At 39.8% G+C, this 25,033-nt stretch overlaps 1 long non-coding RNA gene across 1 annotated transcript; it reads right to left on the bottom strand.

Moving 5' to 3' along the window:
- Positions 1-926: 926 nt before the first annotated feature.
- Positions 927-23,649, bottom strand: LOC108447171. Its single transcript, XR_001862581.1, has 2 exons — positions 19,590-23,649; positions 927-13,719 (listed from the first exon to the last, which is right to left on the bottom strand). It is a non-coding gene; the product is annotated as an uncharacterized LOC108447171 (long non-coding RNA).
- Positions 23,650-25,033: the final 1,384 nt, after the last annotated feature.

Genomic DNA, 25,033 nt, shown 5'->3' with positions numbered 1-25,033 from the left:
GTGTTGCACCCCCATGGGACTGTGGAGTCTTGCCAGGTTACAACATTGTGAAACTCTCTGATTTTTTGGCACTGATTTTAGTTTCACAAAATTAATTCACCTGTCAGCAAATATAGTAAAGTTTTATGTGACTTTGAAATACAAAAATAAACAACAATAAAAATAAAATATTATGTCCACCTTTAAGAAAGACAATCAGAAGTCCAGGGAACAAAAGACTGGTCTACCTCACCTCAACCCCCCAGGGAAAATCTGGGGCAAGTCTTTGTGAAGACTTACATGAAATTTTGATGGGTAGTTAGGAATGTTCCTCAGGGGCTGAAATTGGTGCCAGCTCGGTACAACACCTTCACTGATGCTCCCAGTGACAAGGTGGAATATGTACTCGGGAAGTTCTCAGACAACACCAAGTTGGGGGTGGGGGGAGGGTAGTCAATATGTTGGGAAGGTAATTCAAGAGTAAAGAAGGAAGAAAATCAAAGAATGGCAGAACAGAAAATGGAGGCATGTTTTGATTGGTAACGGCAAACTCAGTGTGAAGAAATCCTTTATGTGCTTTTTATTAAGTGCAGTGATATTATTCTGGAACCCTTAAAGTTGTTTATTTTTTCTCCCTTCAAGACTTATTTGATTTTTGACACATTAAGGAAGGAGCATGGGCATCTTCTCTGGATACCTGACTACTGTTCAGTGTTTTGAATCATACACTCATATAGTTGATGGCTGAAAAAAAACTAGACAAGAACACGAACACTTAGAAGAGTACTCACATAGTGGATGAATGTGAGGAAGACTCTGAAATGAATACAATTCCATCAAGATATTTGTGAAGGTGTTCAGGTAGAACAGGAAACTCAGATTCACACATAGAATGAGTACCCCATGATTATGTTGCAAAGAATAATGTGCAATGAACGAGTGGAAGCTAATATTTCTATGCTTTATTAAAAGAACAGAACCAGACTCTCAAATATTTTTCCACTAGGGCACAAGGTGAATAATTCACTAGAACTGCTCATACACAATGGCAAATGTTTGCAGAACCAGGCTATTAGTTTAGGTAAATAGAGCTATTTATTCTTGTGTGTAAAATGTTGTGATTATTTGACTGTACGTGGTATACATTGGCAAAGAGTCCAGAGGGAAATAACAATGACTGTGAGAAAAGGTTTGAATATATCTAATGTCTTATACAAACTGTTAATCCTAAAAAACATATAGCAGCATAACTTAGCATCTAAAGGAAGATTTGCCGACGTAAACTCTGCAGAGAAATAAACTTAAAGCTTCAAAAACTGGTATACCTCATGTGGATTCCCACAGCTGTACTAACTCTAATGGAAAGTACTATCTGTTAAGTGTTCTGGAGATTGACTTTTCCTCATTAAAAAATCAGATGACCATTATTTAAAGTACTCTTCCATAAAAGATTAGGAGCATTTCGATTGGAAAGGACCCCTGGGAGTCACCCAGTCCCATACTCCACTCAGAGCAGACCTAATTGCAAACTCCGATCAGGTTGCAGACAGGTTTGCCCCATTGACTTCTGAAAATCTGCAGGGATGGAGGTTCCCCAGTCTTTCTGGGTGGTCTCTTCCAGCACTGAGCTACTCTCACCATGAAGAATTTCTTCCTCTTGTCTGGTCAAAGCAATTGTGACCTTTGTCTCATGAGCTTTTGCTGAGCACTTCTAAGAAAGGTTTGGCTCTGTCTTCTCCATGGCTTTCCCCACAGGCAATGAAAGACTGCAGCTTGATTCCCTTTGCCTTTTCATCTGTAAGATAAACAAACCAAGTTCTCCTAGCCTCTTCTCAGATTTTGTCAGCAGACAAAAATTTGAAAACATGATGCTTGTGAGGTATGTAAGTAGATGTTTTATCACAGAAAAGACAAACAAAAAAAGGAGACTAATGAGAACATTGTGATCAGGAATTTATATGAAATTTAAATGTAAAAATAGAACTGTTTACAAAACAGATTTATCACTTAGAATTTTATATAAACAAAGCAATGTTTTAATTATAAAGGAAACTTTAAAATATACAAAAACATGACCCTGCTCTAAATTTACTCACTCTGTTTGTAATAGCTTAATGCTGACTGAGACTATACAACAGGGAATGTGAAAGGATCTAGCTGAGGAAATAGCCATTTTTCTTTGTTGTGAATATAAAATTAATTTGGATTTGAGAGTGCATTTGAAACAGAACAGCTACTTTATTTACTGTGATTCTCCTTTTCCATAAAAATTTACAGGCATTAATTTCGGTTCACTTTTTAATGAAATAGATAAAGAAACTGAATTTTATTGGGAATAAATATCCAAATCAAGGCTACTGTTTTCATCAGACCAAGTTCTGTAACAAGAATTCAGTCCAAAACTTATCCTCTTTTTCCTTAGTGACAGAAAGAAAAAGTATAAGAGCCCATCTTCTCCCACAGACTAATTCTCCATTAACAGTCAACTTTGAACACTTTATTTTTGATGTTGCAGTCAATGAGAAGGTAAATTCTCATTTGATTTTGACCTAAGAAGGTCTTACCTTCTTAGCCTATTTTAACAAAGACTCCATCCTGAAAGAAAACAGAATTGTCCTAAACCAAAACAAAAATATACTTTATTCCTAGAAATATATTGTAACTGGTATTTTACCAGCTGCCGACAGACATCTATTTCCATAAAGCAATGGTTCCCTATAATAATTCAGGGTGGGTTTGTCTTTACAAACATAAACCACTGACCAACTCTCATTGCTACTAGCTTTGAGCCAGAAGGTAGCGCTGATATGGTGTGTACATGGTTGAATTTTACCCAAACTCAAAACTTTTTGCTTCACACTGAATGCTCTTTAAGAGAACTGCTTATTGTAGGTAAATATAAGTAGAAACCCTAAATTATTACTAATAGTTGCATTCTTACTACTCCATAACTTGTGAAAGTCCCTAAAAATACGAGCTGAATATCAGCACAGTGGATGGAAAACTAATAAATATTTATACCCCCACAATTTACAATCTAGTGCTTCCATATGATACTGTCTGGAAATCATAATGAAGAAAAAGCTTACAGCTTTGCTCTCTTGGCCATTTATTTCTGTTTCCTTTTTTCTATGAAGTTCCACTTACTCTTCTTCATCAAGAAGAGATTGTTCATCAGACACATGCACAACTCATGAAACAACAATCTTTATGAAGCTTTCAAGTTGGATTTTTTTTTCCAGTGAGAAATTTAATTTAAATCATTAGCTAATGCCTAACAGAACTGAACTCACAGTCAGTATAGTCAGATGCCTTAAACAAATATGTTGTGAAAAATACACAAACATCAAGCACCAGGTTTCCAGGAAACCAAAGGGAAGAAAAGGATTTAATAAAATGGGCAAAAATGAATCCATCATTTCTAGCTAGCCTGTGCAACTTCCCCTAATACTTCTGGTACTAGCTGTAATTACCTGCTGTAATTATTGTGGAAGAGAAAGCATATGTCAGGAAAGGGGAAAACCCTTCAACCCTCCAGAAATTATCCTCTGCCTTCCAAAAGGGTCCTGAGGTGTCCTAGAACCTCAAGGTAGTGTTCTGACCCCTGGGGATACTAGGGAAAAGCCCCTGCCATTCAGTTCAGACCAGCTGAGCCTTCTGTGTGCTCCCAGAGCAGTGTCCCCCATTCGTCCTACAGAGCTTCATCAGAGCTGCTCTCTTACAGATATCTCCTAGTTTCTCCCATGTTTGTTTTTACTCTGTCTCTCTTCAGCAACATACACGCAAAGGCCCAGATTTATGAAGTATTTAGGGGAAGATAGATAATACTGTATAATAATATAATATATAACATATATAATATATATTATATGTAATAATAATATGTGTAATTATATACTGTAATACTAGAAAATTACTCAAAACCCAGACTCTCTTAAGTAAATATGCATTATAACAATAAGTCCTTAAACTTCTTTCTGTTATGAACGTAGCTGATGGTAGAGACTGACTGTTCCTATTACCTGCTGACATATGTTCAGGATTACCTTATTCCATGGGCTCTTTCTCCAACTGCTTCATTCTTCCATCCTTCCTCCATGTCTATTATCTCAATAAATTTTCTGCAGTTCTCTCTGCCTCAAGGACTGCATTATTTCACCATCTCCTATTTCCACAATTCCTCCCCTTTTCCTTTACAACATCCCTTCTGAATGGCTTTTTTGTTCACACTTCTCACTTTCATTTATTTTCTCCTTCTCTTGCTATATCCAGATCTAATTCTTTCCCCCTACACCTCCAACAAAAATAGTTAAGTTGGAAAATTTCCTTGTAATTATTTTTCCTGTTCATATACTTACTTTTTACTTAGGCACCTGCTACCTAGACAGAGTATCAAGCTAGAGGGACTTCTTGTCTGATTCAGCGTGGCCATTGCTAGGTGTGGTTTTCTTGAAGGGTGAAAGCACCATCCTAGCTTTGCCTTTCTCTCTTGAGCTCAGCTACTGTAGATGTTATAAACACAGAGAGCTTCCTGAGTGGCACTTCAAACACAAGGTGTTAAAGCAGGAGCCGTGGAAGGTAGAAATCAGCAAAAGCAAAGAAGCAAATACTTATTCTATTTCTTGAGGGTCATCGAACATAAAGTGCTTCCTCACAGAAAGAAGGCAAGATTATTATCCAGGTGGCTATCAGGTAAAAATTACTGGAGTGAAGCAGTACTGCAGGTTAGCAGTCATGATTTGTCCTCTTTCCATCACATCAGCAGGACCATAAGTCCTAGAGGAAGAGAAGGAACCTGCTGGCATGAAAACATGGGCCAAATATGTTAGACCATCTGAAACAGCTAAGGATTTGTCTCCTGGCTTTGAAATAAAGAGTCCTAATACTGCTAAGACTGTGAAGAACCTCCACCAAAAAATTAAAAAGCTCCCACTGTGGCATTTCAAAACAAAGGCAGGATAAAGTGTTTGGATTTATGCAAAAGCTTTTCTCCAAATAATCAATGTTTGAAAGAATCAAATATTTCCTTAATTCCCCCCAGACATCCCCATTCTGGATGAGTAATGAGAAATTAATCATCCTGTCAAAATAAATGCTGTGAGACCTTTTAGTCATGCTCACCCCTCTCTCCATAATAGATTTTTGTCAGTCATTCAACTAGGTGTCCCAGAAGACAGCACTGCATCTCAGCTCCTGCCTTTTGTATGGTCTTTTTTTTTCTGTCTGGGACTAATTCTGACATTCCTTGATATGTCAGGAGTCAATCACGCATCACAGGAGCCCGACCCATCACACCCTCCTTGCCTCCACTGACTGCCACAGCACTACCCAGCACCAGCCCTTCATTAACTCTGTGTCGATTCCAGCCTTCCTGCAGCTGATACCCAGGATCTTCCTGATACAAGCAGACACAGCTGGTGCATCTATGGGGTTTTAACTGTTTAGATGGATAAATACAAGGCTAGCAGAATATAATAAGGCCAGGGAATTAACAAACAAGGGTTCTCACAGTTGTATGAGTTAATTTACACCACACATATTTCTGCTAAAGTTGATATAACAGTATAATTAGAAATGTGAGTAAGAAAAAGGAAGAAGTAACTTGGGTTTCTGTTCCTCTGAGTCATGACAGCTAAAAGAACCTGGAGTTTTTCTGTAGATACAAAATTGGGATGATGGGTTTTATCTCCAGGGAACACATCCATTTTATATTTTTGATGTCTTAGATTTTAATTCCTTTTTCAACAGCCAATAGCTCAACAGAAGTTTTTTTTTTTTTCGTTTGTATTACTGTGTCTTCATTTCTCTATAGAAGGCATGCAGTTTCCATTAATTTACAAACACTTTCACTAGAGTGAACCATCATCTATCTTTAATTACCAGTTTATATTTGAAGTGAATCTGGGAAGACTGCTGAGAGATAGAGACCTTGGCTGCAGAAAGAAAGACAGATCTGAGAGTTAGCTTCTGCACCTCTGGTGGGAAAAGACAAGAGAAAAATGAGTTCTAAAGCCAGTATCTTCCAAATTTAAAAACTACCAGATGTGCAAATCACTGATGCTTTTTAACCCTGGAAGTGTTGGTAAGGGGATGGAGAATGTTTTCTTTCCTTACAGGCATCTGTAGACTTTCATATCTCACCCACTTCAGCTGAATATGCAATATAGGAGTGTTGTAGAACTGAAAAGCGGCTGCCCAAGTGAGAAGATCCAAGATGTGACACCAACTCTGATCTAGACATGGATCAAACCTGGCCCAGAAATAGCCTCATTGACAACACCTTGGCATTTGTCAACATTCTGATTCTTGTCGTCGTTTCAGGTTGTCACATTCAGAAGACACAGCTTTAAGTCTATAGCTCTAGTTTCTGAGAAAGGCTGTATCTCAGCTTGGTGGACCAAGGACATTTCTGAGCTCCCAAATGTGCAGGTAAACTCTCCAGCTGTGTCACAACCTCTTACCAGAGTAGAATTTGGGGGGTCCAGTTAGTTATCTTTGCATTTACTCTTACGGTAAGAACAGCAGTCACACAGCGTGGAAGACAGCTACTGCCGATGTCAACCAAAACCTCAATTCAGATGTTTGAGAGAACAGGAGTACAAGGTATGTAATGAAGCTCACCCACCTTTCCATCTAACAAGCTTCTGCAATCCTGCTAATGATTTGAGACAGGCCAAATCATGTCCTCAAAGTTCAAGACTCTGATTTGGAATTAAGAGTCAAGGTTTGTTCTAAAGCTAACATAATGATGAATTAGCTGATTTTGGATTAATCAAATATTAGGGCAATTCATCTTTCATTCAAGCACAGTTGAAGACCAGATAGAAGATTAATGCATCTTTGTCTCTGACCAGTCTTAGCCTTAAAAAACCATCATTGGTTCAGGCTGGTCAGCTGAAGTGTCAGAAGTATCATGAGGAGATGTGCTGTAATGAATAATTTTTCCTTTTTCCAGAAAATATAAAAAGCTAACTCTTTCTAGCAATGCCAGTCAATAAGTTTATGAGGCAATCTGTAGTTTACCTTTCCATTAGCAGGCATGTTAGATACCGTTGTGGACATTCCCTGGCTATTTACAATAAAAACTCACCTCTCTTACAGCAGCAAAAATCAAACCAAGGGAAGCTTCACCTGCTCCAGCCCAGGCAAAATGCCCTGCCTTCAATGAAGGGTTCGTGGGTTTTGTGTTAGAAACTTTTAACAAAATCCCATCTCACACAAATGAGCTCTTTTACTTTCAGAAAAAGATAGTCCTCTCTGGATGGTTTCAATCAGAGCTTTTAAACTTTAAAGTCCCTATTTAATGGATATTTTCTCCCTTAGTCACTGCTATACTGAGCTACCCACCACCTGTCTACTGTGATTGTGGGAGGGATCATTGGAAGTGGCACATTTTTGAACTAAGAGCAAGAGAGATGCTAAAGATTTTTGTGAATTAGATAAGGAATACAAAATGGGAGATCCTATCAATGAGATCAAAGAAAACTGTAGAAGTGGAACATATATGTGTCTGTGTTCTGCCTAGTAATTCAACCTTAACATACATGAATATAAATTAAATTTTAATAAATAATTAATTTAATTTAAAAATGTAAATAAAATTTTGAGGGCACTTTATACAAAGCACGTAGCTAAACTTTTGCTATGCTAGAAGACGGCACTGAACTTCCAGAATAAACTGTGAGCACTGGCTTACTCCTCAGTGAGGTATACAGCAATTAATAGTGTTTATAAATGCCAGAATAATGATGTTGGGGGCTTTCAGAGCTCCAAAAAGTAAAGAGAGAACACCATATTATCTTCATTTTGCTCCTGCCTGAAGTACAAATAGAAAAATGTGGGTTTTTCTACTGCAAACTGAAAACATTCAATGCTGCTCTTTTAATATTTTCAAATCTGACCTATATTCCAAAAGTCTCCTCAACTCCCCTGAGATCTAACACCCCTAAAACATTGCTGCAGTCATCATTCAAAGATGTGGCCTCTCAAGTGCTAATTCTAATAGCTGTTTAAAGACATATTACTCCATTAATATATCATGACTGCTTGTCACACATGCTGGTTTATATGCTAAAGTAAGTATAAAGAAGGACATTTTGCTTTATTGACTCACCTTCCCCTCAAGGAGTGACAAATGCCTTACACTCATGGCATTGTACATCCATTGGAAATCGTCACACAGAGATGGCAGCGGTATACGCAGTCCCTCCCTGTTTGTATTTAATGTAATTGTATCAAAAGTTTGCTCTAGCAAGATCTTATTACAGCAAAAACAAACAAATAACAAAAGGAACACATTGAGCAGGAATATGTGCTATTTTTTGTCAGTGCACAGCTCAACTTATTTTGAAGATTTTAATTTCATGAGGAAGAATGTTAAAGCTTCCTTATTTCATCAGATTTTTACTGCTAGAATAAACAAGAAAGAGAGAGGTCTTGCAGCAATCATTGACAGCAGTGCACTGTAAAAATTATAATAATATTTAGAAATTGGTAATGCCAATATCATTTTTATACTTTACAATGGGAACACCGCGAATACATCTGCCTCTATTAATAGCAATGCTAGTCAACCAAAGCAAGTGACTGAAGTGTAGCATTCTGGAGATCACTAAAGTGAGTTAAGCATTATAAATTCAATTCTGTTTTGCTTCTGTTATTTTCTCTATCAAAAATATTTTTTCAAGTTTTTAAAGGGGTAACACAGCAGTTTAGTTAATTTTATTTTCCTTTTTAGTTGCAGAACTAGCTCTTGCAGACTGTGCTGCCTAACCCAATGTCATTAGCAAATTATCTCAAGCACATTTTGAGCAGTTCTGCATATTTCAGCAGAAGTTTTCTTTGAAAAGATGACTTATGTAGATCCATCTGCAAGAAGAAACTAATTTGGTGAGTTTGGCTTCAACAGACACTTAAATGTCTTGCAAAATAGAGGCAGACTCTGAACCTGTAATAATTTCCTTTTTGAATGCTGCTAGATTATTGTTATTGAGGAGAGAAGGAAGGAGGGGTAGGTAAAGCATGCCTGGAAAACATTATTGCTGGTCACTAGCCTGCACTGCTTTGAGAAGAATTGTTCATTCACTTGAGCAGATATTTTTCTCCAAGTATTCCAGAGATCATACAGATTTAAAGCACATTCAGATCAAGTTTTTGGCTCTGTTTAGCCATCTCCATTTTTTCAGTGTAAAACTCAGACCACTACAGAGACCACAAATAATTATTCATAGTTTTGAGCAGTTGAAGAATAATTACTTGAGATTTAATTCCTTAAGTGAACTGCCTACTATTCTTTGCCTCTGTAGCAACCATTGTGTTTTCAATCCAGAATATTCAGCAATCGTGAACTATGTCTACTGTTTGATGACATTAATTTGATTTTCATGACAGCTGGCATTTTTGTGGGGCCAGCTTAGAGTGTGGAGGAGTTACTTTTCTTTCCTTTTTATTTTTTTTAATAAAGAAAGAGAAGATTTTCACAAAATCACTTGCTGTGGTGATTTTGAGTTTTAGTAAATTTTAGTAAGCTTTGCGCTGCCAGCAGTGCAGGTGGCATCTCAGCACAGCAGACTGGAGGGGCAGAATACCTCCCTCAACCTCTTGATGCAGCCCAGGATTGGTTAGCATATCTGTGACTACAGTAAGATATTACTATATTAGCAATTGCTTCTGACTTCACTGCTCCCAATTTGAATGTCAGAATAAATACCCAGCGATCCCAAATAACTGCAAGAGTGAAACTGATGGATCCTGCCCATGGTTGTGGCAGGCTGTGCTAAGCCAAGGCCACCATGTGGGTTCACCCCACTTTTGGATTGACCCCATGGGTGCTCAACACAGACAAGGGGTTCTGTCTGTGTAGCTGTTCCTGGGAAAGGATAGAAATAAGTATTACTGCTTCCCTGCCTTCCCTCCACCACAAACAGCCTGGCAGTCATCTGAGTAGCAGGGACTTGTCATGACTGCCTTCATCAATAACGAAATTAAAATCTTGATTGCCATTATAGAAGCTTTTTTTTTGCATTTTTGCTAGTCTGTAACAAGCATTTCAACTGTTCATGTGTGTTAATGTTGCAAGATAGGGTGTAACCTGTAGACTAACTAATTAAATGCTCTTTGATTTTGAGTGAAGTGTTTGGTACAGTCTAGACAACAGAGTCTAATTAGCGCTGGATGTTTAATGGAACTAAAGACCCATGAAAAGCAAAAGGTGCTGAAATAAAAAGTCAGTGAGAGAGATGTGAAGATAAATGAGAATGAAATAAGAAAAAAAAAAAATAACCCTTTGCTGTGCTAGAAATACCATTCCCTCAGAAAAAGAAAACCTATATTAATAATGAAAATTTGAAAAAATCCAATCAACTCCAGTGTCCAGCTGTTTAGGGTAATATAATGGAAAGCTATCCAAAACACATTATGTCAGCAAGCAACAAATTAAGGCATTCCACACTAACTCACTGCATTTCATTTCTTCCAGGCAACAAATTCACCCCCGTATTTTCACAACAAAATAAAAACTCTGTGTGTATTGCTTTGTGAGCTATGATTCACAGCCTCTCAGCAGGTTTTTTTTTGCTCAGCAGCACCTTCTTCTGTCTGTAAATGTAGCCAATTTGTGGTTTTCCTCAGGTGAGAAAAATGTGGAGGCAACTTTCGATTAGTATGTAGTTAAGTCCATAAATAAAAAAAAAGCCTCAATAGATTGGTCAGCTTTAAACCAGTAAACTTTTATTCAATGCATATGTTCTCTCTAAGAAGGGATTAAGCTGAATGGTTTAGGAATAACAAAGCTAGATTGCACCCCCAGCTCTGCACTAATTCCCTGGTACTATCATCTGCTGAAGAGCTGGGAGCAAGCTGTACCAAATCAATGCCAGGAGCTATGTCCCATTAAGTTTTTCAGCGCCTCTCATTCCCAGAAACCACCTTGTTTTGCAAAGGGGAGTTAGTTTTAGTTTTAGGTTTGGTGGCACGCATGGTTTTCTTCTCTTTTCCTTTAGGGCTTTTCAGTGTATTTGTAGTTTATTTATTCTGAAGGAAAGAAAGTGAACAATGGAGTCAGGAAGCCAGTAATACACTGTACTTATACTACTAACACTAGTTCCTGAATAGGATGATTAAAAAAAAACCAAACCAAATGGAAAAACCCCACAAAAACACAAACAAACAATCGAAAACAAACACCGACAGCAATTTCAGTACAAAACCAGATGCCTTAATCCTGCAGCAGCATGTCAGTAAATTTATAATCCAGCCCTTGCTTTCTAAGAAATAACATTTGCCTAATGATGTACAGCATCCCTGCCTGGTGGATGCAGTAGGGCAAAGATCCTTCCAAGGGCATAACTTCCTGAGGAGGGATGTGTGCCCTGTGGCTGTGGCTGGGGAGCAGAGCTGTGCTATGGGTCAGTGCAATGCAGAAGTGGCACCTGGCCCCTGTCAGACACGAAGAACAGTAGCTTCAGACTACTGTTTAGCTGTCATGGGGCAGGAATAAAAATGGCTCAGTGGTTCTGGGAAGCCCCTTCTGCCTCTGAACTCTGTGGCTTTTCTCCTCACACCTCACTGCCCACATACAGTGTCAGACAATGTTTGCCTTCTACAAGAAGCCACTGTACCCTCTTCCTTCTCTTCAAAACATAGAAACCAGGACAATGGATTCCCGAGCTGGGCTCCTGTGCAGCAGTGGGGCATGTGTCCTGGGAGAGGCCCCAGTAACTCATGGCCAAGGCTGTTGGGCAGGGCTTGCTCACGGTCCCCAGGTTTGATAAACTTGGAAGAGATTAGCAAATGCTTGATGGGCATCACAGCGCAGCCTTGGAGCACAGGAGCTGTTTTCCTTCTGGTCAAAAAGAAACATTAAATAAATAAAAAAGTATGTGTTACAGATATACATCAATGTCCTTCATCTGCATACTAGAGTTCATCCCAGGGGACCAGAATCAACCTGGTCCAAAGCAACCTTCCTGACGGGTATAGCCTGAAAATCAGATATTTAACACTGAATGTTTCTCACTACCAATATCTATCTTTCTATTACTATTTTCTAATGCAGCTGTAGCCGCATTACTCAGATGACAGGTTAAATGCTTTCACCTTCTCTACTTGTCAGTCCTGAAGCTACTGCTATTGCTGAGAAAAGGAAAGAACTGACTCAGCAGTCACAGCAGCAGGGTTTCATATAGATCAGCACAGCACACAAGGTGGCACCATATGTTCCTGCCCTTCAGCATCTAACAAATATCAATTAATTCCAGCAGGCACCAACACAGAAGCAAATACTAATTAGAGATTTGGAGAAAGTGGTGGTATTAGCAGTCTAAATATTGGGGGAAATTCATGCTATGCTTAGAGGCACTTGAAGGAGGACAAACTGAAGGTCATTTGCATATTTGCATTTAAAAAGCTGTAATAGCAGTCAGCCCCCTGTCCCAATCCCCATGAAATGCTAAACCAGAGTTAGCTTGGTCAGGGGAGATTTGGAAAACAGGCTTAGAAGCTCATATTGGGTACAATGAAGAACAGGCTCTTGTGTGACTGGCTGAGAGGAAGAAAATACTGAGCGAAAAGAAAGATACCTTCACCTTGGAGTTTTGAGAATGTCACAGAGCACCTTGGTCCTGCTTATCCATAACTAAGAATAACAAACAATCATTTCTTCAAAAGTACAAATTTATGTAATTTCAATTATTTTCAGGGATCTACCCCTAGTTATATACAATACATTTTACTTGAATTTACTGCAGTCTTCTCATAAGGCATTTATTCTCTGTGTCTGGGAAGCTTGCATGGTGACAAGGAAGAGGAGGCTTAAGAGCTCTTATTCCATAGATAGTGACAAGGCAGAGATATATCTTTTTTTTTTTTTAATGGGATATTTGTTATATCTACTAAAAAAACCTGCTCTTTTCTTAGAAGTCTTTTAAGTACTGTTACTTGATGACAGGACTCTACTGCCAACAAGGGAGTGGAAGTTACAGGTAGGGGCTCTGTTTAAGTGAGCCCTAGCAGTGGATTGAAACGCTGTAAGTTCAGCTTTAAGAGTTTGTGCACCCAAGTTCTTTCAAATATTCCAGGCCAGAGGATTAGAATATCAGCAGCAGTGACATAATCTTCAATCTGTGCATCTCATAAGAAAAAAGAAACAAAAAACAAAAACAACAAAACAAAACAAAACCAAAACCCAAAACCCACCCAAACAAAAAAACCCCACCAAAACCAACAAAAAGAATCAAACCCAACACAGATTTAAAGGCAGGTCTATATTTTGAAAGGCAGCAAGAAGAAGCAGGGCCAGAGTGCCTAAAGCCATGGAAAAGTAGCTTTCATAACTCCGGCTATGAGTTCACAGAGCCATTGACTCCTGTGAAATCCCACCCCACCACCTACAACCTGTCAGACTATTTCTACTGCAATGTATGCTGGCAACCAGAACTATTTGCACAGAAAAAAATAGAATAAGGAGTACTTACTAGGTTTCCAGGTGTATTTTAATAGAATATAGAGGTTTTCTTTTCCTCCAGTGCAAACAAAGTCTCTGGAGATCAGCATCCGAAATCTTTTTTTGGGAGCAGAGGAAAATCACGCCACTGGTGGCTTGTCCTTGTCCATCAACTATTCTTTGTTTTCCAAGGTAGGTTAGTGCAGTCCTTTGTTTTTCTGTTTCGTTTTGGTTTCAATTTCTTTCTTTGTAGAAACTTTGTTAATGCTGGAGGTGAAATGACAAAGAGCTGGTCCAAGCTAGAAGGTGAGAAATGTGGAAAGCTTTACCTCAAGGCTGGTTTTTATGACTGATTAAGTAGAAACAACTGGAGCAACATGACTATGGGAAGGCCTGCATGTCTTCTGCTACTCACACGGATTAGTGCTGAGAATAAAGAAATTAAATGGATGGAGAAAGGTAGAAAGTGCACTGGAACACTGCTCATGGAATTATTTGAAATGAAACTCCTCAAACATGAAGTAATACCTGATGTTGGGTGTTTCTGAAGTCCCAGCTGTTTCTTTATGAGAAAGGCAAGGGGAAGGAGACTTCATCGTTGCCGTTTGTACTTAACCTGCTGCAGCAATACCAGATCCCCAAAATGAAATCACAGCCCCAAAGTATGGCCTTTTCACTGTCCATCAGTTCTCATTCCTTGGAAGACTGTGAGCGCCACAAGGTCATACAACTTCAAAAAGCATATAAAAAGCCCATTAAATGCTTACAAGAGAGAAAGCACTGAGGTTTGGGAATGAAATGTTTGCACCAAGGGCATTCACAAGAACAAGCCACCTCCTAATCCTGAAAAATTGAAGGGCACGTGACACACAGCTTCAGGAGGGTTTCATGGTTAAACAAAAGTGCAGACAAAATATCAAAACAAATCGTCATTATACCCATAATTGACTATAGTTTTCAGTGCATTTTTTTTCCCTCTCTCCTTGCATTTCTCAACCTAGTGGCTTCTTGAATTCAGAGATCAAATCATCTACCTTAATACCTTGGAGGCAGGTGTGGCCTGACTTTGTGCCATTGTCACCATCAGCAGTTTTCCTCTTCACCCTAACAGCCCAACACCAACTTTCTTCTAGCTCAGGTCTTTCCTTTAATCCAAGGACTCTAAAATTCCCTGCATTAAGCTTTGCTGGACTTTTGAAAGAGCAGGTAATATTCAGGTAATTTACTGACCTCAACCCTAAGGTCTGAAAGAAAAGACAATACTCAGAGGATGGCCAGAGCCTGCTTTAAATTCCTAAGACCATTTTATTCATGACCTAGACCAAAAAAAAATCTGAATCCTTATTGGAAAGTGAAGTGCATAGACTTAGAGAGATCTGAGAAGTTCTGTGTGTCATATGAAAGAAAAACCAAACCCCAAAACCAGAAGACAGTAATGGATGCTACCCATGCAGTACAAACCAATAAGTACCCTTGCAGTCAAATATTTTCGTGTTTTAAAGACAAAAAAAAAAAACCCTCCTCATTGGGTTTTAAAAAAAATCCTAGCCTCCAAGTCTGGCCTCCAGATATGTTTCATCCCTGATGGAAGACAATGGAGAAGCCTGAACTGTCAAAAGACTTTTAAACAATGAATGAAAAAAATTCATTTCTGTGGATATCCTGCTCTCAGGAAGATGAAATTCAATAGTAGAAAGTAAATGTTTTGGGGGCTCTTTTCTGAAAAAACTCATCATTTGTGATAGAAACACTAAAATGCTTAATCCTAATAAGATATGACTCTGATATTTGGTAAATATGCGATATGGAAAGAAATTACATTAGTGCTTTACTTGTCTGTCAAAATCCTTACGACACCCTTCAGGCTTTGAAAGAGTCTCACGGGAGAGTTTGGTAGAAAGGAGGATGATGCTTTTGTGATCCAAATGACAGCTGGCAAGTCAGCAGCAATTTTTCTGCTGAATTCAGGCTTTTTTTTATGATTAACAATATTTTAAATTGAAACCTTGATATATGAATGTAAATTGTTCACAACAAGAAAAGCACTGCTGACCAAAGGACATGTGCTCAGCAGCACAGGTTATCAAAGCAATATCACCCCAGTCCTTCTGTCTTTAGCAATTCTATACGTAACTACAAATCAAAGGAAAGGTTTGATTCATCTTATTTTGTGAACAAGTTGTAATATGTGTCTGTAGACTCCAATGGATTTTGGAATTGGCATTTGTAGCTGGATAAGAACAGTGGGTGCTCAGCTCTGCTCAGTGGCACTGGGGGAGCACCCATGCTTTGTTTCCTCTCGGTTGGTCCAGGACTTTGAGGTTTGTAGCTCACTACAGAATGATGATGAGATGACCAAAACATTTGCCATATTCAGAAATAAATACACAGGCCAATTTTTTGACCTCTTGTCTGGAGAAAGAGGTAAATGAAACTTTTCTGCACTCTGTGTAGTTCTGGGAGGTGCTGGGATTTTAATCACCTCTGTAAGGACCTCAATCAATACATTGCAAGACAAAGGAAAAAAGGGAGAAAAAAACAAACAACCATATAGCACAGAAAGCCCTGCTGAGGCTGCACTCAAAGTGCTTTTACAACATAAATAACAAAAGCAATTTTACAGCTTGGTGACTGAAGTGACAGAGCTGTATGAAGCAATTATTAAAGCAGACAAAAAGCAGATTTTCCCATGGGGGTCAGCCTACACCCATCACTGGGGCTGTGCAAAGTTGTGGGTGGAGGAGGGGACAGAACACTTTATACCTGGCAGAAGGTTCTGGTAAAAGAAGGGCTCCTGATCTTCAGAGCGAGCTGTAACCCCTCTTCATGGTCTTTAAAGTTAGGGAATGCTGAGGGAATTAGTGAAAATCAAATAATTTGCTAAACCTTGTCTATTCAATTCAGCAAATGCTTATCAAGGATTGTTTATTTTCAGGCAGAAAATTATTGATTCAGGAGGATTACCTGGGACTGGGAAGTCAATGCCAGACTATGGAACTGGATACAAAACCTGAATAAAACAGGATCTGAAGAAAGTCAGATTGGCAGAAACGATAAAAGATTGACAGGGTAAGAGAGTAGAGAGGGAGCAGATTGCCCTAGAGGAGAGGGCAAAGCCTGGCAAGGATACAGATGTTGGAAAATTGGGGACAATCAGAAAAGCAGGGCTAATAGGATCCTATCTGGACCTTCCAGGCTTCTCCTAGCATAAAGGGATGAGAGCATGGCTGAGAGGCGTGAGGTGCTGCAGGGCAGAAGGAGCAGCAGGACAGGTGTGATGGGGACAGATCACTGCTCTGGCCAGGGTCTGCAATCCCCAGCAGTCCCCAGAGGCCAGCCCAGGACACTGGGGTGAGCTGGGGAGCAGTGATGGGAATGGACACTGGCTGAAAACCTGGTGTGTGGGAACAGGGGCAGAGAGCTCTGCCTTGCAACCAGAGTTGCTCCCACAACACTCATATAAAGCAAAGCTATTTGGTCTAAGGAGCTTACATTTTCACTTTTCAAACTAGGAATCCAATCTATTCCGACCTGTTCAGCATGTTTCAGGTTAGCATAAAGTGTACAAATCTTATATGCATAAAAGATAAAGGACTAGCATAATTTAACACCTAAAATGCAGCTTTCAAGATTTAAAAGGAAAAAAAAAAATCACTTCTTTGTTTTAAGCTGCTTTGTTTACCCTCTAAGGATTTCCTTCAGAATAAGCCATTCTGACCCACCTGCCCACGGATCTCTGTAGTCTGAAATAGATCAGTTTTCTACCTGTCATTATGCCATCATTTACTAAGTTTACCAGAAATTTTTAAAAGCAGAGAAAAGGGAAATGGTAAATAGAAAACCTCCAAGCTCTTTTTCTGGATTAACAGATATTGGTTAAAGTTTGATGGAAAATGGACAGCAGACACAGTTGTTCTATCAACATGGTTTTCAATTCTGTGCAAACTTTGTTAAATTTGTTCTATTTGTGAAGGTCCAAACTACAGATCTATACTCCTAACAGCTGAATGAGTAATTCTAAGCCAAATAAATAGTACACAAGCTTGGAAATGGCAACCAGGTCATAGGAAATGGATAAGAAGGACTGCAAACCCTTCAGCCTGGCACAAAGAAGACTTCTCTGATGAGTGTGACAAGAAGGGTCATGGGTGCAGTAAGTTGGATCCAGGCTGCCTGTCTCTGTTTTGCAGAAATGTGAAGTAGCTTGTCAGATGGAAAGCATGAGGAAACAGTATGACCACTACACTACTTAAAAGACAACTCTAAGGGAAAAACCTCTCCTCATACAACCAGCACATTCAGCTCTTGGCTTATAAATACAAAGTGCAAAGCAGCTGAATGAGATCCCACCTACCACTATGGGTTGACAAATTTTGCTTACCCTGGGGGAAACTACATTTTTCAGGGTTGGTCCTACCAGGGGTGTAAGCTCCAGCACAGAGTACAGCATTTGTACCACCACAACACAGAGATCTTGCTCTGAAATGCAGGGAAAGCATTAATTAAAACATAAAGTGCCTGTACAGTCATTTTCTCAGGGTCACAGACAATTGCTTTGCTTGACATGAAGACAATGTAATGACTCAAATCCAGAGAAACAAAAGAATTGGAGGCTACAAAGCATTAGTGTTGGAATCTGTCTCTGAAAAAAGTTCATGATCCTGTTTTTGCTTTTCAGCAATGGCTTTTGATTAATTCATTACAGTTTTAATTTTTTTTTTCTTTTCTAATAATGACAGTAATTTTACCACATCAAGGAGGAAATACAGACAGGTGTGGCATGGGCTGTGTTTTCCTTGACTGGTAGGGGAGGAAGTGGGCTGAGCTGGCAGCAGCCCTGCCATCCCCACCTGAGTGGGGTCCAGCCCTCCTTTCCCACTCCCCTCCTCCATGCCTGCCCTTCTCCCTCAGCCTCACTAAACCATCTTCATCTACCATTTCAAATAGCAGCTGTGCTGGTGCTGCAGCTTAGGCTTGCAGTTAAATTGCAGGCTGAGGTCTGTCATGAAAATTGCCATGAGATTATGAATGATCCCAAGCAATCAAATAAAACAGGACATCTCTAGCACCAGAGGGCTGCTGCTGCCTTTTGGTGTGTCAGGGAAATAGTTCAAGTAGTTATCAGCTGTGATACCATTTACCTGTTTTGATTCAATGAGATGATACCTCCATAGGCAGGAATCTTGGTGATACATAGATACCCAAGCACATGGATAGGGACCCAAAAGCAGTGCTCAACCCCCCAGGTTCACAGCTTTCTCAGGAAAAAATTGGTGCTTAACTGCTTCTGGAAATTCCCCAAGAAGCAAAGCTTTACAGGTAAGCATGACCTGATTTCCACTTATTTCAAAGAGCTAAATATCTTTGAGGATCTGCTTCGAACTGCTTTATCACTCCAGATTCCAGCATAAGATGGAGCCAGACCCTAAGTTTGCACTGCTCTGTGTTTTCTTTAGCAATGAGCAGTTGCTTTACTGGTGTACAGAGGAGCGCTAGCAGGCAAACTCTGGAATGATTTCCATATGCCCAAATGTTACAAAGACCCCACTTGGATTGACTGGCACACTGCTCTTGTCCTCACAATTTTTTTGTCGTAGAATTTGAAGAGTTTGAAATAATCACACTCTGTCACATCTGCACTTGAAGGGAAATATCTAAAACTTTCCTTTATGTTCTAAAAGACTTGAAACTAACAAGTTGCTACTTCGCAGCTGGCATTAATGAATCTACACCCTGCGCGTCTTCTACCAGCCAAGGAGCTCTCCCATAACTCACAAAACCATGGAAATGAGGCTGGGGTTGCATAGGGACACTAAAATAAAAGCACAAGCAGCTCTGTGAGAACATGGTCTGTTCTATGGATACTGTGTTAGTAAATGGGATCTGCAACCCAAATAAAATATCTGAGTAGACTGAAGCAAGAGTGAAACATCATACAAACTCCACTTTTGTCCCAGGGCATAAAATGTGATTTGTTAACACCCACAGGGGCTGCTCATGGCAGAAATATGTCAATGAGTATTGCTTGTATGGAAAGGCAGCAGAACGCCTGTTTCAGCAAAATCATTTGAGAACAGGGTTTGTCATAAGCTGCTGATGCTACACAGTATCATATCAAGGCACTGAAAGACATCAATTTTTTTCTTTAGAACAACTGCCAGAGACATACCTGATAGGTCAATGGCCTTGCTACGTGGGGAGAAAAATTCATGGGCCTCTTTTGTCAGGAATGCATAAGTAATTATTTGCACTTGTCCATTCTGGAAGAGAGAAATTGTTTACATGTGAGCAATAATAAATTAGGCACTTTAAATAGTTGATCCTCTGCTGTCAGAAAAATGTCAATACAAAGGCAGTTTCCAGTAGCTAAGATTTGTAATAGAATTTCAAGCCCTTTGTGGAAAGGGCATTGGATTTAAGGATCTCATCTTTTTCTGTAGTGGAAAAATAAGTAAGAACCTTGTCTATTTAGGTGAATCTATACGCTTGATAAAAACTTTATAGGATTTTCAACTGGCTATTAGATTTAGAATGAACCCATTTAAACATTGTTATTCTTCCCCTTTTTCTTAGCTGAAGTGCTGGATTTTGCTAATGCACAGGGCTGGTTAATGGGGTCACTGCAGTATTGAAAGAATAATTGTCAGGAACAGGATAAATTGTTTTCTCTGCCGTTTATTGTTACCATTACGGTTTTGAGATGTATATCAAACAAAGTTACCTAAATTGCCTCCGAGAACCTCATTGCAAAGTGATAGATTCCGACAATTTAGCTGAAAGGGCAAGTTGCCTTTGGGTCCTAACACACTGCTCTGAGAGCTGTCCCCCCCCAGTGCAACAGACATTTTGGTTTAGTTCTTGAGTAAAGAGTTACGGTTGTGCTACTTCACCTTCATTACATCACTGTGACTATAACTTCTTCAAGCAAACTTCCTATATATTTTAAAAAATTTCCCAGGGCAAGAATTATTATGCAGATTCTAATCATGCTTTCCACAAAATACTTTATAGCAACCCTTATTAAGAAGGTGCCATGTAAAACTGAATGAAAAGACATACACAGGACTCAATCGAGTCCTGCAGTAAAAACTTAGAGAGTATTTCTTCTGGAATGCAGTTATGTAAAAATGACTTCTGATTTCCGACTGAATGGCTTCTTACAATATCCAGTCATATCTGCTTAGTTGTTTGACTGAAATTACTTTTATTGCCTCTTCCCCTTGAGATACAGTACGTACCAATGCCATTTTTAAAGTCTCCTTTCAGTAGAGAATCACCTCTTACAGACAAAAAGAGACAAAGGCTCCAGCAAGGCCTTTCAGCTCTCCAGTCCCTGCCTGGACTCACACATTGTAAGGATGGCCTTTCTCTAACATTTTTTGTTGCTGTTGTACAATTTGTAATTTACTGCAAGTATCCAGAGAGGTAAATTGACAGGCAGCTGCATGTTAGGGTGATATTTCTCTCTTGACAACACTAGATGGACCCAGACATAGGAAACAATGTGGTATCATGAGATATTTTTGCTGAATATGACACTTTCAATTGAGCATCTTCAAGACTGCTTCAGCTTTAAATCTGAATTTGCCAGATATAACAAGGATTTGACATTGACCCTTCACCTGACAGTAATACATTTTTTATCTTTTAATAACATACCGTAATGCTGCTTTGAGCTTTCAGGAAGCTTTTTGAGTAAACAAATCATATTCATCGCCTAGAGACTAACATGCCTTTCCAGAGTCTATAAAGATGAGAGATAAGCTGAAAGGCAGGCTTGAAAAAGTTTTCAGCCATCTAACAGAATTTTTTTAGGAGCAAACTGCTGTACCAGTTAGAAATCACTACTTAATTTTTTTTTTTTATTTTAAGGTATAGTTGTTTATATAATTTCTTGAATTGATTTCTCAATACTATTTGATCCAAATGTACTGAGGGTTTCAAACTGGGTCTTTATGCCAGTTTCTCAGAAAAACAAATTTTATGCGCATATACTGTCTAGCTGCCTATACTGGAGCAAATTATTTTTGAACTCGAACTTCAATTTACAATTTCTCTTAAATTTCACATCACACTAGAAGCAATCCCCTCCAAATTCCGATTCATTCTCTGGTCATCAACAGTTAGAATGAGAAAAGCAGTCCCACTTGTACCATCACGCCCACACCTCATGGCAGAAATGCTGAAGCCTGGATAGTGTTTGGTCTGGCAGAAATGAGTCAGGGTGGGGAAGGTCAGTGTTACAGTGAAATAAAGCTTTTAGACAGTGATGCTTTAAAACAGAAAATGAAGACTCTACCAATACAATTGAGGACTTTTGTTTAAAAGACATTCTTGCAATGGGTTTGCAGGGGACATCAGCATTACAGTGTGAAACCAGCACAGCATCACATATTGCACGTGTACCCCTGGGTCCTCCCAGCAGAGCACAGCATGGACTTTCCTCCAGACCCAATTTTGCATGACAGCTGCCACTTACAGGGAACTTCATTTGGCAGCTGGTGGTAGGAATGAAACGTGTCCAGAACAGTAGGATGACAAAAAATTAATTAACTCTGGTTTAGCTTGGGAAATTAGCTGGATGAGGGGAAGCAGCAAGATTTGTCTGAAGTTTGAGGAATAGCCAGAGTGAAATATTTCAGAATATAGAGGGGACGCATAAACATACTTGCCAACCAAGAAGAGTTTCCAAATATGTATTTGGAAGATGAAGGCAGAAAGACACAAACACACACACAGAGGATGGAACATCACCCACATATATGTTTCTAAATTCCTAATGAGACGTTTGAAACTGTGTTCAAACTGGAAGGGAATATTTTTGTGTAGCACAGTGGAGAATAATGACTGACAGATTGAAGTGAATAGCACATGTATTGTACCATTTATTTTATCAATTGAATTCTATGATTTGTTCCTTATCCTGCAGTCTTGTAATGGCATTAAGTGATGATTGTGTGCTAGCATGGGTAATCAGAATGGAAATTAGCCTTTTTCAGTTGAATTAATTGTCTCTATTTATTCTGCTTCCAATTCAGTTTTTAGCCATTATTTATGGTCTATTTTAAAAAGATTGCATCTCTTCTGCAAAACCACTGTCTTCAGCAAAACCACTGTCAGAAATAAGAGCAGTTTTACAAAAACTGAAATAATGCAGCGTTTCTCGTTTCAGTTGGCTGTGCCTTCCATACTTAGTTTTTGGCTTGAAAAGAAAGCCATTATATTCAGATAATAGTTTTCCCAGCCAAAAGCATGCACTCATATGGAAAAGATTGACTGTTAGACTCTGGCAAAATCTGTAATCTACACACAATGACATTTTATAATAGCAGCCTAAGCTAAGTAAAGGCATTTTATTTTTATTAAAAAAACCCCTCAGAAACCACAGGGCCAATGTCTCTGAATCCAGACCAGGAGCCTAGCACCCCACTGTGCTTTTGACAAAAGCTGATTTGTTCAGTTCCAGAAAAGACTGGGATGGTTGTATCAGTGTTTTTGCAATATGGCAAACGTTGCTATCTGATACAACTTTATCTCGCACAGGAGCTCAGTACCACAATTTGTGAAGTGCTTATTATTGATCAACTATAATAATTGCTAAAGGACCCAAGGCTCACTTCATTGCAGTCAGACCTACGTAAAAAATCCACACTGTTGCTTTCATTATGTACTTTGGGGCAAATTTTTCCTCTTGCTCTGGCTCTTGGTCCCCCCAGGCAGGCAGTAATCAATCACAGGTCTGTGTAAAGCATCTTCTGAGAAACAAGATTTTCACGGCAAATGCAAGTTAGAGGTGAGTAGGATTATACAGAGTGCAGCATTCCCAAATGTTCGATTCAGTCAGATTTTGGGTGACCCACACACTGGTGCTGCTGTTCCTGTCCCTGGGAGATTTTCTCAGAACTAAGGAGAGGTGAAAGGCTGTGTGCATAGCTGTTGTATCTGTTGTACTCTGTGGGTTAGAGAACAACTTTAAATTAAAGAGTAATAACATGAGCTGGAAGAGTCAGAGAAGCCAGACCACATCTCACAGGTATCCAGGGATGCCCAGTGTTTGCAAGACATGACACTGGATCCCAGCGAGCAAAGCCAGTCTCTGCTGTGCAGTCGGAGCAGCAACTCTCCCTACACAGACCATTTTCTTCCAGCCATCCTTGCCCCATCCTCTCCACCTTTGAACTCATCAGCTGCCCACAACACCACTGTGGTGGCAGTCCACAGGCTTTTCTTCTTCCCGTCCCTCACTTGTTCAAAATACAGCTGCGCCCTGCCTGGGCTCCAGCAGATCTGGCTGGGACCCTGCCCAGCCCCTCCTGCACTGGAAATGCTATTCCTGAGCCCAGGTCCCTCCAATGCTCCCTTCCTGCATACCCCAGTCCCTTGTCCCCATATGTGGATCCTGCCTAGCCCCAGTGGTCACCTTACCTGGGGGGAGGACACAGAGCAGGGGCAACAGCCCTGCAAAACCCCAAACTCTACACACTGTGTCCTGCTGCCTCTTATTTCTTCTCCTCATGCTGTAACAGCATCTTCTTCATGCACCTGATGGGAAAAAGATGGCTGTTTGTGAAAAGACTAAGTCTTGGGGAAACTTTCCTCTTCCACAAGGTACACCTGCAGTGCCTTCACTCCTGTGGCCCAGTGGCTTTTAATTCCCTAGCACAGCAAGCAAGGAAAACCCTCCCAAGTGAGCTGCCGTGCTGATGCACAAAAAAAATATATGGAGCACAGGTTTGGGGAAGGGTTTTCCTGTACCTTATAGGGCAGTAGGAAGAGTTAATATAAAAAGTAGCTGAGTGTGTGAATCTTTTAAGTGACTCGTTCAAAGCAGAAGTTTCTAGAGACCCATATTTTAGTTATACAGGAATTTTTTATGGGAAGTTTTACTACAGCATATACTAGTTACTGCATTACTCCCGTGTGCAGAGGACTAAAGGATAATGCTGTTGGGAAGACATACAACTTCCCATTGTCTATGCAGTAAATCATCCCATGTAGGAGGAGTCTGCAATTTCAGTCATTCTTGATGCCTTATAATGTACCAGCACAGCTTTTAATTAAAACTATGGAGCAGGAAGGGCTTTTATTTCACTCCAGAGCAGGACGGGTGGCAACGATGAGAAGGGGATGACTCTTTGCTTATTAATTTGCAATATTACCAGTACTCCTCCCATGAACAGCCATCTGGTGCCTGAGAACCACGGGACTTATTATTACAGGGCACGTTCACTGCTGAGCCTGAGCCTGCTGCAGATCCCACTCACAGAGACCCGGCAGTGAAGCTCAGTAATCTGGCATGCCCACGAAAGCCCTGTCTCATGAGTCTTCAGCCAGAATGTGACACTTCACTGAAAACTCTGAGAATGAATGAATGAAAAGATCTGTTCCTGTGTCACGTGCATTGCCTGCAGGGAGCAAGTGTCCTGAGGCACGGCAGACCTGCAGAGCAGCCACTGTGAGGCCAAAACGAAGAGTGCTCTGCAAATCAATTTCTTTGCACCAGAGGGTGTTTGCATCTGCAGTGCTCTTTGGACAGATGTGGCCACATATCAGTGCACTGAAGGAAGGTGCAGATCTTACCTGAAGAAACACTGCCAGTTAATTTGGCCTAGA

Source organism: Corvus brachyrhynchos, unplaced genomic scaffold, assembly GCF_000691975.1.
Source record: "Corvus brachyrhynchos isolate BGI_N302 unplaced genomic scaffold, ASM69197v1 scaffold595, whole genome shotgun sequence".
NCBI classification, from domain to species: domain Eukaryota; kingdom Metazoa; phylum Chordata; class Aves; order Passeriformes; family Corvidae; genus Corvus; species Corvus brachyrhynchos.
The sequence above is the reverse complement of the archived record's forward strand: the minus strand, read 5'-3'. Positions and strand labels throughout refer to the sequence as shown.